This window comes from Idiotropiscis lumnitzeri, chromosome 1 (genome assembly GCF_059441095.1).
Source record: "Idiotropiscis lumnitzeri isolate Australia: NSW breed Sydney's pygmy pipehorse chromosome 1, RoL_Ilum_1.0, whole genome shotgun sequence".
NCBI lineage: Eukaryota > Metazoa > Chordata > Actinopteri > Syngnathiformes > Syngnathidae > Idiotropiscis > Idiotropiscis lumnitzeri.
The window spans coordinates 17,354,517-17,373,394 of record NC_142391.1 but is presented as its reverse complement, the minus strand read 5'-3'; the positions used below and the strand labels follow the sequence as shown (position 1 = coordinate 17,373,394).

General features: G+C 41.0%; 1 protein-coding gene and 1 long non-coding RNA gene across 4 annotated transcripts in view; both read right to left on the bottom strand.

Annotated features, from left to right (window-relative positions):
- alk (ALK receptor tyrosine kinase) overlaps positions 1-18,878 on the bottom strand; it is a 306,393-nt gene that overhangs the window by 275,827 nt on the left and 11,688 nt on the right. The gene's annotated exons all lie outside the window — the stretch shown is intronic.
- LOC148343454 (uncharacterized) lies at positions 9,403-12,876 on the bottom strand. Its single transcript, XR_015842934.1, has 3 exons — positions 12,739-12,876; positions 9,897-10,002; positions 9,403-9,814 (listed from the first exon to the last, which is right to left on the bottom strand). It is a non-coding gene; the product is annotated as an uncharacterized LOC148343454 (long non-coding RNA).

The window sequence follows — 18,878 nt, the reverse complement described above, 5'->3', positions numbered from 1 at the left end:
GCCTTCAGATAGAACCATGCGGGCATCTTTGCTGTTTGAGTGAACAGGCTCCTTAGAGTTGATAATAAAATTGCGATAGCCAATCGGATTCTGAATTGGTGACAATAAGGCCTTCTAGCAGGCCTCACGTAGAAGGCGATGAAAAGCGTCTTGGGATTCGAATATTCGAAATATATTCTTGCTTTTGGCATAATGGCCAAAGGAGGAAAAGTGTGGAGTTGATTGCAGATATACTTGCAAGGCCAATATTCAAGACTGACCTTCGTAAATCGAGGTCGCCCAACACCCAGTAGTGTGTACGTGTATATTATTTATCCAGCTGTGGTGTCCTAAATGATGGTATTTTAAGGGGTATTTATTCAAGTCGGCCTAAGGACGACTTCAACTGATGGCCTAGTTGTGAAATGCACACACTGAATACCAAGAACAAAAAAGCAATGTAGGAATGCAAAAGCAAAACATCCCTGTTAAACTGACTTTACTTTTATTGCTGAGAAATTAAAAATGCTTTAGGTGAAACATTCTCATGTGAATATTCATTTTTCAAACCATTTGCCTTCATACAGTACATAATCTTTATGTATGCAAACTCTGGTCTTATCTCTCATTATATACCCCGTGGCCTAACAGCTGTTGCAGCGTAAGGGAAACTGCTGCTAATGTACATGTTAATATGAAAATCTTTTCAATTACTGCAGAAAATGGCTCATTTAAATTCAAATTATTACCACTATTAGTAGCAAAGACACCCTACTGCGGATGAATTGGTAGCAGTTTAAGCACTCGTTCTTCCCGAGGAGGTAAGTAACCCTGCCAGATGGACGGCAGTGCACAAAGATGTAATTAATCACTTCCCCATAGGTCACAAAAGGGGAGGGGAAAAAAGCCTGGATTTGCAATTTGACTATTGAGTGTTAAAAATGTTCAAGTAAGACACCGGCTGCGAGGCTGTAATTCATTTAAACGAGGCTGGCAAGTGTTTGAATCTCCCTACACATTGATTTCTCATTCTTTTGCCTTACAACTCTTGAAACCTTTCTTGCATTGCTTTTGCTTTTTGATCCAAGTCTATTTTCCCCATTACACAGGCCCTGTTGCTTCATGCGACTGCATTTCCATTCCAACGCGTTGGGTGTCTTGGAATTCAACCCGATTTCTGAGTATGTGTTGCTGAGTTGAGAGGGGGAGCGAGAGACAGAAAGAGAGAGGACACACTTAACTCATTGACTACCATTGACGGCTAAAGACGTCAAAGATTGATTTTTTTTTTTGTTGTTTTTTTTTTTTACTCGGCTGGTAGTGAATGAGTTAATGGCCCCCTTGGGTGGGTTTATGACCTTTTTAGTGATAAAAGGCTTGTCTTATTGCCGAGTTAATTTATGAGTGGAGAGGAAAAAAAGTGTTTTCTAATCATACCTGGTCTCTGTGGTTTTTATCCATCACATACTTTATCTGCAATAAAGGCAGCATATGCACTAGAGGATGCTTGTATATTAACTAAAGTAGGACGCAATTGGCGTATTCAACTCAAGCCACCTTATGAAATAATTATTGCCATAAGAGTTTGATTGTAATGATTTATTGAACATATAAACACATGGACATAAAAATAAAAAAAGAAAAGATGATCAATACTTAGCTTAGTTGAGTTACATGTTGAAATAGAGAAGGAAGAAGTAGAAAAACTCATCTAGTCCTTCCCCTTGTTCTCGACAAATAATGAAAATAATTATGGTCATACCGTACCTTATTCCTAATTTAGGGTTACACAACATTTTGGTTCAGTGACTAGTCATTCTGTGGTCAACTTTTTAAAAGAACTTTTTCCATCCAACTGCTTTCCTATTCCAGCTGACCAAGAGGTCGGGTACCCCCTGAAATAGTCACCAGTCAATTGCAAGGTAAAATCCAGCGCCTTGCTTTAACTAACTCATCTTCACGATGCAGGATTGCACATTTCTCATATTTCACTTTTTTTCAACCTCACAAAACATTCCCTGTGCCTTTTAGAATGAGTTTATTCCATTCAGGCGAAAATAAAAGATGACATAGAGTTTCTCACCCTAGTTCATTCTTGATTACTTCCTATTTCCTTCCTTCCACTCATCATCTCGGCACATCGCCCTTTCCCTCATTAGCCATTCACAATGGTCACTTACTCTCTTACAAAGATCCCCAATGGATTTCAGCCCTCACTTCATTCTTCTGTGAGTCGTATTGACTCTTCTGATGGTCTTGAGGCACTCCACACAAAATATCCCCCCCCTTATCATTGAAATGAGCATGCCTGTGGTGGGGGCTAATGTGTGGATCAATGCGCAAACCTCTCCCCAGCTGCACTTGTCAAACACTGTGTCATGGGAATATTACGCTCGACTCTGCAGCCTTGATTTTGATTGTATTTATTTTTTTTGCCAACACGTGGGGGAATGTGCGCTGAAAAATCTATCATTACACTGCTGTCGATCACAGGAACCTCATTGTCTTGCCAAGCTGATGAGTTACAGCATGCAAATACCATAGATGGGCACTTTACCCTATTTTGCCGGTAAGTCCTCCATTCTCAACTTGGCACCCTTCTGTCATTGTCCCGCTGTCCTTACTCATAAAATAATTGTGCCGTGTCCCCATCCTTTTAAAGCGCTTCCATTCTTGCATTTCATTAATCAGTCACCAAGCCCTAAAAAAAAGCTAACAGTAGAGGTTTCATAATTCCAAAACAATATTTAAAGTTAATTACCTGGCTAATTCCCTATTGACATCCACTAACCATAATTTCCGGACTACAAAACACAGCTGCTTAAAAGCCAAAATAGCTCAATTTAGACACAAATATGGATTGGTACATATATTAGCTGCTTCGGACTAATAGTTGCAGGTCTCCACATTATTAAATGGGGTATTGTCAATATTATGAACACCGGGAAACACTTTTGACCGCCAAACAACGCCGAACACAGCTATTGTGACTTAGCATACCTGAACTTTACTCACTCTTGTTGTCACAAGAGGGAAATTAAGAGATGTGTCAGGTTATACGTGGAGGAGGACCCAAATGCAGGGAAGCCAGGCAGGAGTTACTCAAAATTGTATTTTAATGTAAACCAAAAGGCAAACAAGGCTCTGGGAAAAACTAAAATATTAAAGTACAAATACAAATAACGATAGTGAAGGTCAATAAATAATCAAAAAAACAAATCTTTTAATTCTGTATTTTGTTTTAAATGTCTTTAGTACTTTTATTTTTAAATGCTATTAAATATAGTTATGTAGTAAATATGTGCTGTATGACCATGCCCTTGCCTGTTTTACAATTGCAAATGGAGCAATGAAGCAATTGTTTTAAATTCAGAATAATGATGATTTTAAAATATTTGAGACAAATTTAAAAAAATATATTTGCTTTGTTCCAATGTACAAATATGTTTTACATAAAGGAAAAACTTGTCGGGTAAAATGGAATGATTCTTTATATCATGTGATTACTCCCATTTAATTATTTTAAATGAGGTCAACAATATTAATGGGTTTTCTTTGACTTCATAAATGAACTTACTTGAAGTTAAAACAGGTTTTCAGTAATTGAAAATTGTTCAATTGATGAAGTCCATCAAGTGTTATCTTTTTTCAGTGTAGTTTTTAGATGTGCTTTGTTTGTGTAAAGCACATTGAGTTACCTTGTGTATGAAATGTGTTCCATAAATAAAGTTGCCCTGCCTTTGTTTTTTCTTTTTTTCAACTGCAAAAAAAAAATATTGCGCTCTGTGACCCACCTTGCAGGAGGATATTGTGGGTTGCTGATATATAAATGTAATCTGTTTGACAGACAGACGAGTAAACTGCAGTGAAAGGATCCTCTTGAGCATAACAGATGCGTCAAAGTGAAAAGACAGTCACCCTGTGATTGTGAGTATAAACTCAATAAATGTGTCTACCTTGACATAAAAAATGAACAGAGTGTTCCAAGACAATGTTGCGTGTAAGACAGAAGACAATTAACAGAAATCAGTATGAAGAGTGTTGGTGAATATATTAAACTCTGTCACATTCAGGCACTTCTACATTGAATGAGAATGGCAAAATGCCAGCAAGATTTGAACTCAGCTCATAAAATGCAATAAAAGAGACAGTCTTGCCCTGGACACCACTTCAAAAGACCACTCATAGGGCTCCCACATGACTCTCGATATTGTGCCTTTAACTTCCATTAGTCGCGAAATATGAATGTCTTGTATGCGAGCTATATTGTATATATCTCTGGTCAATGGTAACAAATATACCTGAAAGAACAAGAAAAAATATTCATGCGAAATTATTTCATGAATCCTTCACAAATGAACTCATACTCATTTCAAAGTCATCATGGTAAACATTCCAACGCGTTCCTTTCATTATCTAATAAATAAATAAATACTTAAATTCATTATGTTGATTCTTTTAAATGTATTTTTTTTTAAATATTTTTTCATTATTGAAGTATTTACGTTTTTGTATTAACATCTTGCTAAAACAAACAAAAATTGAGATTGTTTTGAAGAAAAATACAGCACAGGCTATCAAAACATTGTCAGCAACAAACTCCAACCAGAGACTGCCGTTTTTGTTGATTTTCCTTGAATGGCGTATGCGTATGCTAGACCTTGAACAAGGTACCTAAATTCCTATTGAATCTTGAAAAAAAAAAAAACTAAATCGCTCACGGCGCTTGTGTGCTGTCTGCGGTCACTGTCACAGGATGAATGCAAAGGGATATATATACTGTATAACATTCATAATGCAAAAAAAAAATAATACAGAAATCCTCAGGCAAATCTTAAATACTTGACGCAACACTAAACTGAAGTCATGGCAGCTCTTAAAAACAACTGCCAGTTGGAGGTTATGACAGCAACTCGTTTTATGACTGCTCATTGCTCTGCTGGAAATTCTACATTGCTTCTTCCAGCTCCACTCTCTTGCTCACTTTGAGTTAAAAGCCCCGTCTTTGGTTCTCCAGTAATAGGCTGTCATGTTCCCTTTTCACTATATTTGAACATTTCACGCCTTTTTACCTGTACATGCTTATGATAGAGTCTCTGGTGACATAATCACCTTTGTATGCCAGTCATGTGCCCTTGTCATCTGTGAGAATATTATTTCCTTCTGATGTGCGTGCATGCGTCTGTTTTAATATTACATCTGACTAGAACAAACATTTGGTGAAAACAGTGTGCCTGGTAAATAAAAAAAAAACTTCCCTTTTTTTGGAATACTAGGAAGGTCTGCTGATGAATGCTTCGCCTGCGGACTCCCTCGTTCTGCCGGGGGACTTTAATGCTCACATGGGCAATATCAGTGAAACCTGGGAGGAATGGGCCGCTCGATCAGAACCCCATTGGTGTTCTTTTATTGGACTGGTTGTGCACTTGGTACCAGGACGCCCGAGGCCACAGTTCGATGATCGATTTTGTGTGCGACCACATGTTTTGGACACTCCGGTAAAGACAGAGTTGGGGCTGTCAAAAGATGAGCATCTGGCGGCGTGTAAGCTCCGATGATGGGGAAGATGCTGGTCCGACCTTGACAGATCCAAACGTATTTTGAGGGTTTGCTGGGAACGTCTGGCAGAATCTCCTTTCAGAAAGAGTTTCAACTCCCAACTGCGGTAGAACTCTGCCTACATCCTGGGGGAGGGAGGGGACATTGAATCTCAGTGGACCGTGCTCCCCTGTCTCCGTTGTTGAGGTGGCCGATTGGAGCTGAGGGCGTACGCTGGTTGGTGCCTGTCGTGGTTGGTAAACCCCAAACCCGCTGGTGGACACCGGTGGTACGGGATGCGCGTTAAACCAAAGTAGGAATTCTGTGGTGTCTTTTGGGCCTGTTGGGTTTGCATAGCTAGCAGTAAATCACCTGTTTCTGAAGCTGAGCCATAATTGGTGAACTGAGCCCTGAGCAACTGTGATGTCATTTTCAGTTGACAGAAAGTGGAAAAATGGCCGTCCTTTGAGTTGGTAAAATACGGCTGGATTTTGCTGCTTTACTCATATTCCACTATCACAATACCAACCAGAATAAAATGTTTAGACATGTGGGACTGATAAGAACACATTATCGTAAATACATTTTGGGGGTTGACTTCTCATTCATTATATTGCCTGTAAAAAAAAAATGCCATTACAGATTGTGAAAGACATTGTGTGGACTTTGGAGGTTTTCACTGTCATTGGTCTGTAAATTCAATACAGTTTAGATTCCACAGAAGAGTAAAAGGCAATAGCTTTAACTGCATTTCAGAGCAGTTGCGTAAAAAAAATAATTATGTCCACCAAGTATCCAGTTGTGTTTCTTTCACTTCGCTCACCTTCTTTGACAAGAAAGCAAAAGATCTCCACACAGGTCTACCCAAGTTTGCCACAAAGCCAATACAATCCATCACTAATGGATTCCTCGCATTTGATGTGTAATCAGATTAAAAGCTGGGTCTTGTTTTGTTTCCACTGCTTGCATTCATTTGGCCTCACGCGTGCATGCATTTTTGTCGTATTCCTTTTTCTCTTTCATAGTCTCAACAGCCAGCTGGCATTCATTGTTTGCTTGATTGACTCCTGTTTAATACAAATGCAGCAACTAGAGCTGTTGGAGATAAATGACTCTCAGTCTCAAATGACGAGTGCTTAAAATGGGAGACACAAACGCACAAATGCAATTTTATTTCTTCGTCCCAATGCACCACGGAAAGGACCATTTCTGGCCTGTCACTCTATTTTTTTTTTACTTCAAGCTTACCTTAACTTTTGTCTCTTCACTGTCATTGCATTCCAGCAAGAAAGCAGCTCCAAAGTAGTATTTGAAGCACATCACTGTTTTATTCAACAGTTTTTGCAGCCGCTCTGATGGCTATCATGGGGAAAATAAGTTCATTCATTTTAATCGACTCTTCAAATTTGTTTGTGAAACTGCGTTACACTTTTATTTGCATCAGCAAACATGTATTAAAACTCAAAAGAAATAAAGGACTCTTGTGCCCAAGAGTGCCAGCAAAGTTTTGAAAGAAAGATGAAGAAAGTGGCTCAATGCAGTGCAACCTAGTGCGCCATGCTAGACTGTGGAGGCTGTGCATGACATAAGCAGGCCACCTGCAATCTCTCCCCCTGCAAATGATGAGACGTGGACTTTTGGAGAATGCCTCATCCGTTTATTAAATAACTGGTAATGTGTTCATGGAAGATGAAAACATGCTGTTCAAAATTTACCAAAGGCACTTCCTTATCATTTTGTGGTGCACATTGGCATTGTTGAACAAAGTAAAGGAAAAGTAGAGAAAATATTACCCATTTTATTCATCTGTGATAGGTTAGAGCTAAATCAATATCACATTAGAGTTACAAGGTCTCCTAGTCTGAAGGAGAGACAAAAATGACAGTGGCCCAGTTTATTTTGTCACTCTTACATAATCAGTCCTTAAGCCTGTCTGTTTTTCAGCCGGAAGGCAGCTGCATTCACCATCAAGTCTGGAATTGTGCAGCAGTCCAACATTTTTTTAATGACATGCCTATTAGGTGATAGATCAGGGCCATCTCATACTTGTCAGTCGGTGACTCTGCTCTGAAAAACATGAATCTTGTGTACATGATTGTTGAAACCAGAGTTCCTTTTCAATGGCGGGTGAAAGGAGAGATTTGGCTGCGTTTAATTATCACTGTGCTTGTGTCATTACATTGAGATTGCATTTCATCCCATTTGTTAACCCTAAACACCACTCAGCACAAGTGCATGACACCAATCCATGGTGCATTAAACATTATGCGCAGGCTGTTCCCCCTATACAGTAATGGCAGCATTTAAGAGGTTTTTTTTCTCCGTTGTGTTAGCTCCTAAAAAAAAAAAGATTGCAGCTAAAAGCCATGAATGGCTAAACACATTTACTTGTAGTCAATATATATATATATATATATATATATTTTTTTTTTTTATGTGTTCTTTTGGCCTAAATTGAATGTCCAGTGCACATGGCAAAGCTGTTTAGTTCAGCATATTAAGTAACTCTAAAAATACTGTATGTCACTTGTCAACTACTGAAATTGCACTGCATTACTTTTTAGTCTTAATTCTATGATTTACCGTACGAACCTGAAGCATAAATCATGCACAAGCCATCATGTCTACTGCACAGCACCAGCTCCATAGAGACAAAACAGTTTTACTGACAGGTTCTTGTCACTGTCCTACTTCACTGACAGACTGAGGAAATCCTCCCTCCTCCATGCCATACAGCTTTTTAATTCCACCTTGAGAGGGAAACGCACATATCCCATTCTCTAAACTCATCACTGTACTGTCAACATCTTCCACATTGATTCGCATTTACCTCACCCAAACCATATTTGCATTATGACTTGTTGTATTTATGTAGTTGAAAACAAGAAACAGACAAAGAAATCAAAATGTTTGGCAATATTTCATAGTTTTTCCAATCTTTAAGACCTTTAAACAGTTCCCTCCCTGAGCCTTCACCTTATTATGGTGGAGGGGTTTATGTTGTCTGGTCCTTCATGCCACTTTCAGGGTCACTCAGGGCAAACAGATCCTAAGTGGTGATGAAAATACATGACCTCAGTGTGTCTTGGGTCACCATAACCGGATCCAGGTGTGGAGGTTGGACTCGATAGCTGTGACTGCACTCATGGGGCCCCACCGGGCTCAGACCGAAAAGGGAGCATGTTCCTCCCTTCTCATGGACGCACCACCTCTAAGAGGGGCCAATGGGTTTTTTTGCAAGGTGAGCTATATGCCTGCCAAAGACAGGATCCTCTGTGGTTCCTCGAAACAGAAGCTGGTCAAGGGCTGTGGAAATGCGCCTCTCTGATAGAAAAGGAGCCAGAACACGTGTGTGAGGTTGAGAAGCTCCCACCAAATCCAAAACAAGCACCATGTTCAGACATAAGATTGATGATGACTTGTGTCTTTCATTTCTGCATGTCTTGTCCCCCCATGTGAAGACGGTGAAGTCAGTCGATCAACATCTGGAAGATATTTGGCTCAGATGGTTCGGGAAGATGCCGGTCTGACATGGGAGACTGAAACATGGATGGTTGAGACGGTCTGAAAGAGTCCTGTCATTAGAAGCTTCGACTGACTTACGGGAGTAGTTTATTTCTCTTCCCGGGGAAGCAGTTGAGTCCAAGTGGGCAATGATTCATGCTTCCATTGTTGAGATGGTTGTCAATGATGCCTTCAAGCTTAGCAAAGAGTTCTATTGGACCTTTTTGGCCATTGAGACTTCAGAGGCCGCTGCTGGGTATCAGCAGGCCAAGTGGAGTCCAGGCCAGTTTCGAGAGTCACAGGCGTGGAAGGTTATGGAGAACAACTTCAGGACAGCTTAGAGGAAATTCTGGTCCAAAATCCAGCATCTCAGGAGGGGAAAGCAGTGCACCGTCAATACTGTAACGTACAGATGGTGTGCTCGTGACCTAGACTTGGGATGTTGGCAGTCGGAGGAGGGAATACTTAGAAGGCCTAAATTCCACTAATATATCCTATGAAGAAGAACATTCTTTGGCTCGGAGGCGGGCTCTCATATTCCTGGGTTAGAATTGGTTGAGTGGCAAGGCTCTTGGAGTGGATGAGTTCTGCCTGGAAATCCTAAAGGCCGAAAATAATGGGTCTGTCCTGGTTAACGCATTTCTGCAACATTGTATGGACATTGGGAAGAGTGCTTCGGGATTGGCTGAGAGGGGAGGTGCTGCCCCTTTTTGGGAACGAGTCTCAGAGCATGTGTTCAATCTAGAGGGGAATCACTAGCCTCTGCCTCCCTGGTTAAGTCTTTTCGGGGTGCCTGTGAGGAGCGTCCATCGGTATATCATCGATCAGATTAAACAAGTCTACAAGTGCTTTGTGGACTTAGAGAAGACATTTACCCATTCACCCGATCTCGGAAAGTTCTGTGGACGGTCCTGGAGTGAGAGGTACACTTTCTTCCTTTGCCAAGTCGAGAACTATCAGTGCACTTCTCATGCGGCGCATCTAAAGGAAACGATACGAGCCACTTCGATTGACACTGAATCACGTTGACTGTTTTATACCCACAATGGCAGAAACCTATTTATCAACACTGCATGCGCCTGCAAAAATACCAACACGTATTCTAAACCGCCCACTTGCAGTCTTCAACAGGATAAGCGAAAGAAGTTGGACGGATGGATACTAAGTTTAATGTATAAAATACAACATTCAAATGTGTTTAATATTTAAGGTTGTTACTGTTCAGACATTCCTGATTTGCTTTGTGTCATGATGTCTTCACAGAAGAGTCAACTGGCCCAGTCCGTTTCCCTTGTGGATGAATAAAGTATCTATTATCTAGTCAACTAAATCCTAGATCAGTCAAAATCAACACCACCTGTTATGTGAATCACCCTCTCTTACTCGGTGCAGAGAAAATGAAATTTATGCTCAGTATAGGAAAGTAAATGGTCGTGTATGTTGCTGTGGATTCATTTCATGGATGCCATGCATGAAAAAAATGGATAAGGTGTTGTCCGGCTGGCGCCAAATAAAAAAGAAAATGGTGCAGATGTTATCTTTGCTTCCCCTCCTCATGCTGTCTTTCTAATGTGGCTTCCAGCTGCTGCTTTTGGTCACTGCTCTACGACAATCAGAACGAGGGGTGTTAGCATTGTGTTGCCTGGAGGCCCCTCATCCTGCCGAGTGGACAAGTAAATGTGAATGAAAATGCAACTGCTGAGAGAGTAATATGCATGACCATGTTCGCCAAGTCCCAACCCCCCCCCATCACGCACGCATGCAGGCACAAAAACGAGACTTTACACCAATCTAATTGGCTATATCGGGTCATGTTTTGTTGATTATGTCATCGACCATAATGTTGTAGTCTGCGGGTCCAGTCAATGATCTCATTGATTTGAGCCACAAATTGAGGCATTACAGCAGCAGTGTTTCCCCACATATAAGTATATAGTATATTTATCTGTGGCTGGCTGCTTCAAATGAATTTTGGCCACCGCTGATAGATTTTGGCTCACCCTGTCAATTTGTAAACACTATATTATTCAGTATTAACTTCATTTTGCTGTGCATAGACTGTCTCATTGTGTGGTCCTTGTTTGAGTCTGCTCATCAATACCTATCCTGCTTTCCTTTTGATACAACAAATACATGCATATAGCCATCATCCGAGCCGCTTCTCCTCACGAGGGTCACGGGCGTGGTGGTCCAGCTGTCTTTGGCAGTAGACGGGGTACACACTGTACTAGTTGCCAGCCAATCCCAGGGCACACAAAGACAAACTACCACTCGCACTCACAATCACACCTTGGGACTAGGGATTGTGCAATCAACCTGCCATGCATTTCTTTGGAATGTGGAAGGGAACCGGAGTACCCGGAGGAAACCCACGCAGGCACGGGGAGAACATGCAAACTCCACACAGGAAGGCTGGAGCTGGAATCGAACACTGCACGTCTGCAAGGTGGATGTGCTAACTAGTTATCAACCGTGCGGCCTACTGCAAATATAGTACCTCAAATTACTGAAGTATCGAACATATCAATGTTTAAGTTTCGGAATCGATCTTAGATGGATCAGAGCCATTGACAGGACAAACAGTATTGATCCCCATGCCACTCATCCCATAGCGGATCTAATAGCCCATCTCGTCACAGCACACTGTGCTGTTTTCTTTGTCTTATTTACAACCATCCATTCATTATCTGAGCTGCTTCTCCTCACGAGGCGTCACAGGCATGTTGGAACCTATCTCAGCTGTCCTCAGGCAGGAGGCGGGGTACACCCTGAACTGGTTGCCAGCCAATTGCAGTGTTTTATATAGAGTTATACCGTTTTTAATTAAAATAATAATTATCTTTGTAGGGCGGCACGGTGGCCGACTGGTTGTTGGATCAATTCCGGCTGCGGCCTTCCTGTGTGAGGTTTGCATCTTGCCCCCGTGCTTGCGTGGGTTTTCTCCGGGTATGCCGGTTTCCTCGTCCATTCCAAAAACATGCATGGCAGGTTGATTGAACACTCGAAATTGTCCAGAGGATGAGTGTAAGAGCGGATGATTGTTCTTCTTTGTGTGCCTTGCAATTGGCTGGCAACCAGTTCAGGGTGTACTCCGCCTACTGCCCGAAGACGGCTGGGATAGGCTCCAGCACCCCCGCGACCATTGTGAGAAGCGGAACAGATAGTGGATGGATTATCTTTGGAAACAAATAAAGATCTATGCAACTGTTAAGTCCCATGTCCACCATTAATGTGACTTCTATATAACATGAGCATCCCACTTCACTTGATACTGCCATGCATCTGGGATACATTAATCCACATTCTTCCTTGAAATAATATTGAAAATGTTCCTGCATGCTTTGAAAGCAGCTACATTGTTACTAAAAGAAATAAATGTTTCATATTCCAATCACATTCCTTGTTTTGTTTTGTTTTTTTTCCTTCATTACACACTACACAAAAAAAGTACAGGGTCGCAGGGGCGGGGGTGCTGGATTCTATCCCAGCTGACTTTGGACGAGGCACACTACACCCCTAACTGGCAGTACACAAGTATATCCAGTAAATAACTTATTTAAATAAATATTTGCCCTGTCTTGTGATCAGACCGGTGCTCGTTTTATTCAAACTTCCTGGCACCAAAATTCTTGATCGTTTTAACACAAGTGCGTGTGCGCATATCCAAACATGCAAACACACAAGCATGCTAATGGACAAATACACTATTTTACATACCTGCTTTGATTCTCATATCAATTTGGGTGACATCCAATTCTTAATCCAAAGGGTTTAAATTGACATCCGTCCACCCTTTGCAGATGTAACAGCTTCAGCACTTCTGGAAAGGCTTTCCACAAGATTTAGGAGTGTGTTAATAGGAATTGGTAACCATTATTCCAGAAGTGCATTTGTGAAGTTCAGCGGTGTCAAATGCGGATCCAGAAAAACCCTGCCACAGTTTGGCTTGAACCACAGATGCATCTAATCAAGGTAAACGAGCTCTTGAGTGGAAGCACCTGTGGCTAAAGACAAACTGTGGCAGTTTTTTGCTTTCTGGACCTGATTTGAAATCTCGGGCGAAGTCACATAAAGATGTTGGATGAGAAGGCCTGGCTCCCCTCAATTTTCACCCAAAGATAATCTGTCAGGTTGTGATCGGGCTTCTTTGCAGGTCTGTCGAGTTCATTCAGACCTAACTATTTCATCCATGTTTTTATGGGCTTTGCTATGCGCACTGGTGCTCATGTTGGAACAGGAACAGGCCATTCCTCAAACTATTCCCACAAAGGTCGGCAGGTAAATATTTTCATGCCCAGCACAAGTCTAGTGGAAAGTGTGGTTTAACAGTGTGTATGCGTGGAGTTTTCTCTCTTTTATTAATTTTGCAGACACTTACAATTATAAAAAGGCGTTTGCAGCTTGAAATTAGCTGACTTGCTACCCAGCCAATGGATGTGCCTCTTTTCATTCCCTGTTAAATTGTGGCGAACGGTCTACAAGGCTGTCGTCCATGCAGAATATTAACGAGCATGCGTGAAATGCATAATAAGGATCTGCAAGCTCTCCCCTTTTGGACAATGTAAAGTTGGTCAGGGCAATCACAGATCACCGTAGTGAAGCGGGCACTTGGAGACCGCCTTCCAACCTGATCGTGTCTATGTGTGTGACCATCCAACCCAACCCCCCTTCGGCTGTGCCACGTCCTAGGGAGATGATTTTAAAAATATAATAATGATGATACAAATGCCTGCAAGTTCACCAGCGTTTCGCCACCTGTGCCACAACTTAGACCTGCTTTTAGCGGATTCAATATTTTCTCAATTTTCAGCCGCCGAATTATCAGGTGTGAAAAAGAAAACTCCTGCGCACCTAGAACTCCCTGCCTGGAACAGCACTGTCTGCTAAATTCCCAAACGTGCAAAACGTTGCTCACACTGGCATGAAAATTCTGATGCGCCAGTTTTAATGCCCAAGAGCATGTGCACTGTCTATGGAAATAAAACTCAGAGACAAACAAGTACAGCATCGATTTCTGCAAATTTCACTCACTGTCTACCGGAATTACTGAAAGTTTCATTAAATAACAATATGTTGGTAGGACTGGATGGATGGCTTAAGATGACGACAGCAGTGAAATGTGGAGAGGAATGAGATTTGGTGCTTGGAAGTGAAGTGGATCTTAATAGGACTGGAGAAGTGAACCATTCTTTCTGTATGAATGTATGCATGTTACTAATCAACGGACGCTACAGCTGTTTGTTTATTCCTAAACTTTGCTTGAGGCAGACATGTGTGATGTAATACATGTAGTGAACATGAAGTTGGTTTGTTACAATCGTATTATTGCTAATATTTTATGTCATGTGTTCTGGAAAGTTACAGCCAGCGGTGGTCAGGTGCAGGAAGTAAAATCCTTGCCATAGTTGGGTTTTAGACGCTGGTGTTTCTACTCAACCTGCAGGTAAATGAGCTCGGAGAAGAACCTGTGGCTAAAACTAAACTCTGGCTAGGTTTTAGCCACAGGTTCCGCAGGTGCCTCGCCCTCAGCGCATCTGCAAATTTGGTCAAAAGAAGTAGACTATGTTTTCTAACATGATTCTGCCGTATTTGACTTAGGCGCAGGCAGACAGATTGGCGCAAATCTTCTGCTATTTCATTCATAAATATGACATCAACGTGGAATAATCCCTCTGACTATTTGTAGAAATAAAGTCACTGAATGATTGATAATCATTATTCTTGTAAAAATACTTAAATAGAACCCCAATCACCCGTCGCTATTGTTTTAGGGATGGGGTTCACACACAGACGTATGATGGGAGTGCAATACGGTCTTCAATTGTCCACGTCACATTCTAAGTCAACGACATAAACCGAAAGAGGAGCCAATGTTCTGCATAGACCTCAGTGAGACGAATTTGTATGTCAAGCATGGCGTATTTGTGCGCACTGCACCTCCAACCGCCCTCATTTTGATGCAAATGAGGGATGCCGAGAGAATTGGCTGGGAAAAGACTATTTACATCCCACAAGGGCGCCCAAAGGTGCCAACGCGCAGTTATGCCCAATTCTACCAGCGCAAATTATATATAAATACACCAAAAGGAATAAAACTCCACCCATTCGCACAGTTAGACTGCACTTTGCGCTAGACTTCCTCTCTAAACGAAAATAGGGCACTCAGTGTGATTTTATTTATAAGGTACTTTTATTACGTTACAAATAACATAAAGTGTTTTACAAAGCTAAAAAAACGGCAATGAAAATGGCAACAAGTACAAATCCACCTGTCCCATCCCCAAATACAGATGCATACACACACCCACACGAATACACACTCAGACAGCACATTTCTTTTCATTTATTCCCCACATTTTACGTAAAAACTAATAGTTTAGAATCATGGCAAAACATGTGAGGATGCAGGTCAATAACAACTACATGTGGGAGCTCTCCACGCTGAGAGGTGCCACATCCCGTCGTCACAGAGCATACTGCCACAGAGAGCACCATGACCAAGGTGGACTCTCAAAGTGCAGAGGCCACTATTCCGCTGGATCCCGTTAATCTGCCGGATCACATCCCAGCGTGGTCGCCCCCAAGAGAAGACACTGGAGTTAAAGTTTAAAAAAAAATAAAAGATCATAGCACATGATAAAAATGCCATGATGCGGTCTCTCCTTAAATTGTTGTTTTGACTCATGGATTTATTTTAAAGCTGTTGTCAGAGTTCCTCTAGGCCTGTGTGGGTTGATATGATGAAAGTATATCAGTTCCATATGATGGCCCAAGACATTTAAGACATTGAAAAACTAGTGAAATAACCTTAAAATCGATTCTGGAACACTCGGGGAGCTAATGCAATGATCTTAAAACCGGTGGAATGTGCTCATGCCGAGTGTAGCCCCCTGAAAATCCATGACTGCTATGAACAGGACTGTTAAGAGTGAATACTGTGATATGTGATCTTTAACGTATTTTGACCAAAGCATGTCAGAGACATTTTTTATGAGTCCATAAGCCAGGGGTGTCAGACTCATTTATGTGGACAGGCCACATTGTGGTTATGGTTTCCCTCAGAGGGCCGTTATGACTGTGAACCCATATAAATGTATGATCACCTTACGTTATCATATACACACAACAAATTGATGGAAAGCCAGTTTTGATATCGGAAGCCAGTAAGTAATTGTTTGTTCAACAATTTTACTATTTATTTTAGAAGGGGAGGATTGGTAACAAATAAATGACAATATGTCACAGCACAATGTTGTTAAAAGTGAAGAAAATGTGCTACAAACAGGAAGTTGATTTGCCATTAACGGGCCATATAAAATGAGGTCAGGGGCCAGAACTGGCCCCCAGGCCTTGAGTTTGACAAGAGCGATATTTTTTTTTTCCTACAATGACAAGGCTGAATTTTAGCAAAAATTGGTTGAGGTGAGTTTTCCTCGCAACTAATCGTACGTAGTAGCAATGTTCTTGTCATATTTTGGCTCCGTTACTGTATTACAAAAGAAAGGAACGACTAATGGGCTCTTTAAATGAAAAATAAGTCACAGCAAAAGCGAACAACAATTTCTTGACTCATGTAGAGCTCCAACTCGAGTCTTATCATCTGCCTAACTAGGAAGCAACATGTCCAGCTGAGCACATTGTTACACAGATGCTCAGCACATTTGAGGCTCATAATAATGTCAACGGTGACAGCAGGAATGAGCTGATGAGGAAAGTCTTCGTAAAAGTGCTAAATAAATCCCACTCCAAACATTTGAGAAGCATCTGGTCTTATTCTGCGACAGGATGATGTGCGTATCATAAATGTTTTAAGCCCTTTTTATTCAGTCTGGTGACTGACATACTTCTTTATATACAGCTACATAATGGCAAAGGTGTTTTACGCAGTTTTGTGTTTAAATTGTTCAAATAAATTTGTCTGGTTAAAATGCTCAAACAAGGATGGCGAAAAACGTAAATGATCAGCAGATTATGTTTTGCTGATTGCTACATATTTTAAAATGTAAATCTATTCTAAGGTAAGCATTAATAGGTATTTTAAGGAGGAGCACCTTCATAGTACTACTCATGCATTAATAATAACTACATACATTTTGTTGGGCCTTCTTTGGTTAAATTGAAACAGACGAGCAAAGATATTGTTTTTATTCCCATCACAAGCATCAGTAGATGTGCACCTTAGGCTTAAGAAGGTCAATTATGGGCATTTTTTCCAGATAAAGCCCCCATTAGCTTTGTATGCTAACATTGTTTTTTTTTTGTTGTTTTATTTTGGTGAATGCTCAAAATGGAAAATGTTTGGGAAATGTTCTTTGAATAAAATCAAAGGATATTCTTTACAGTGACATAAAGAAAGAGAAGAGAAACATAACAACTTGCTTCAAGGTGTTTTGGGCACAGAACAGAATAATCAAAATGCAAATTCGTCAGGCCTTGCACAACAATGAAAATATTCCATATATTGTTTTGTGGTATAAAAATATTAAATTGCTCCCCTGACTTTCTTTGGCATCAAACACTAAAAGCTTTTTGGATCAAATGCCATTTAGTCAATATTGCTCTGAAAAACAGAAGAGAATAATGTGACACAAGTAACATGTAAGGATTTAACCTTTGACCCCAGGGACCTTGTCATTGTTGTGTAATAACAGGCTGACTTAAAACCTAAAGTTTTTTGTAGGCCACTTTTTCCACCATAACTGTGTTCCCTACGCATCACATCAGAGATTCTCAGCCATACTCCAAATTTATGTCGAAAGGATTCCTGAAAAGGGCAAATCAACTCCACCAACTCAAGCTGCAATATCTTTCTCTAATATTGAACATATTTAGCATGAATATGTAGAACAACACCCACATAAATGCAGCAAAGCATGAGATCTCCTGACTCATCTCGAACTGTGTCCAAGAACTTCTAGTCCTTGAAATCCAGCCTTACATTTTATTTAAGGCACTCTGAAGAACAACTTTCTCATGCCATAACAAGATGAAAAAGCTCTCCCGGAATTGCAGAGGTCATTTCGAATTAACTTTGACATTTAATATCAGTGGAGCACTTCACATTTTCTGTTGAGTTGCAACTCTCATCGAAGTAGTTTTATTAAAATAAAAAAAAATTTTCTGGGGCTCAAATAATTGGATTGTTGTTATGATTGTTACTTTGCAAACCGAGTCCACAACAAACAAGACAAAGCCAAATTAAAGAAACAAAAAAAGACAACTGACAAGTTGAGACGTCATCAAAGTTTTCCCCTCTCTTCCATCTGAAAAGATAAGCTGTCTTAGATAAGCAACATTTGAGCATCCATCACTTGAGTTGGCCCAGGCCACCGAGCATGCGGAGTCACGTGCGACCATAAACCACAAACTACATCTCACGGCACTTTTGCACAGTTTGTTTTTTTTAAATACCCATCTGTGTGTCATCTCCCACAGGACCTAAACGGGCGATATGACGTCCGACCAAATGGGCAGGCTTTGAATGTGAGGTGAGCGTGGAGGCTTCAAGGGATGAGCAGGTTCAATGAAACGACGCTCTCTCTGCCGACCTTTCATGACGAATTAAATCCAATTAAGAGGCTTTTGTTCTGTGATGAAGATGCTGCTGGCGCTCTTTAACAATCCCATTACAGATCATAAAGGGAGCTGGGGATGAGGCTTGAGAGCTCTCAGGCTGCTCTGCTATGGCAGCAATGCTTTGGTGTCGGGCAGCTGAGGCATTTGGTCATTTCTTCTTACTCTTCTTCCAGTGATGTTTGTGGTCTGCATAGGAAGCATTACAGGACCTGGCTCAATTTAGCAAGTAAATGTGAGCTTGGCAAATGATGTGTAAAGCCCAAGACAGACGGAAATTGAGA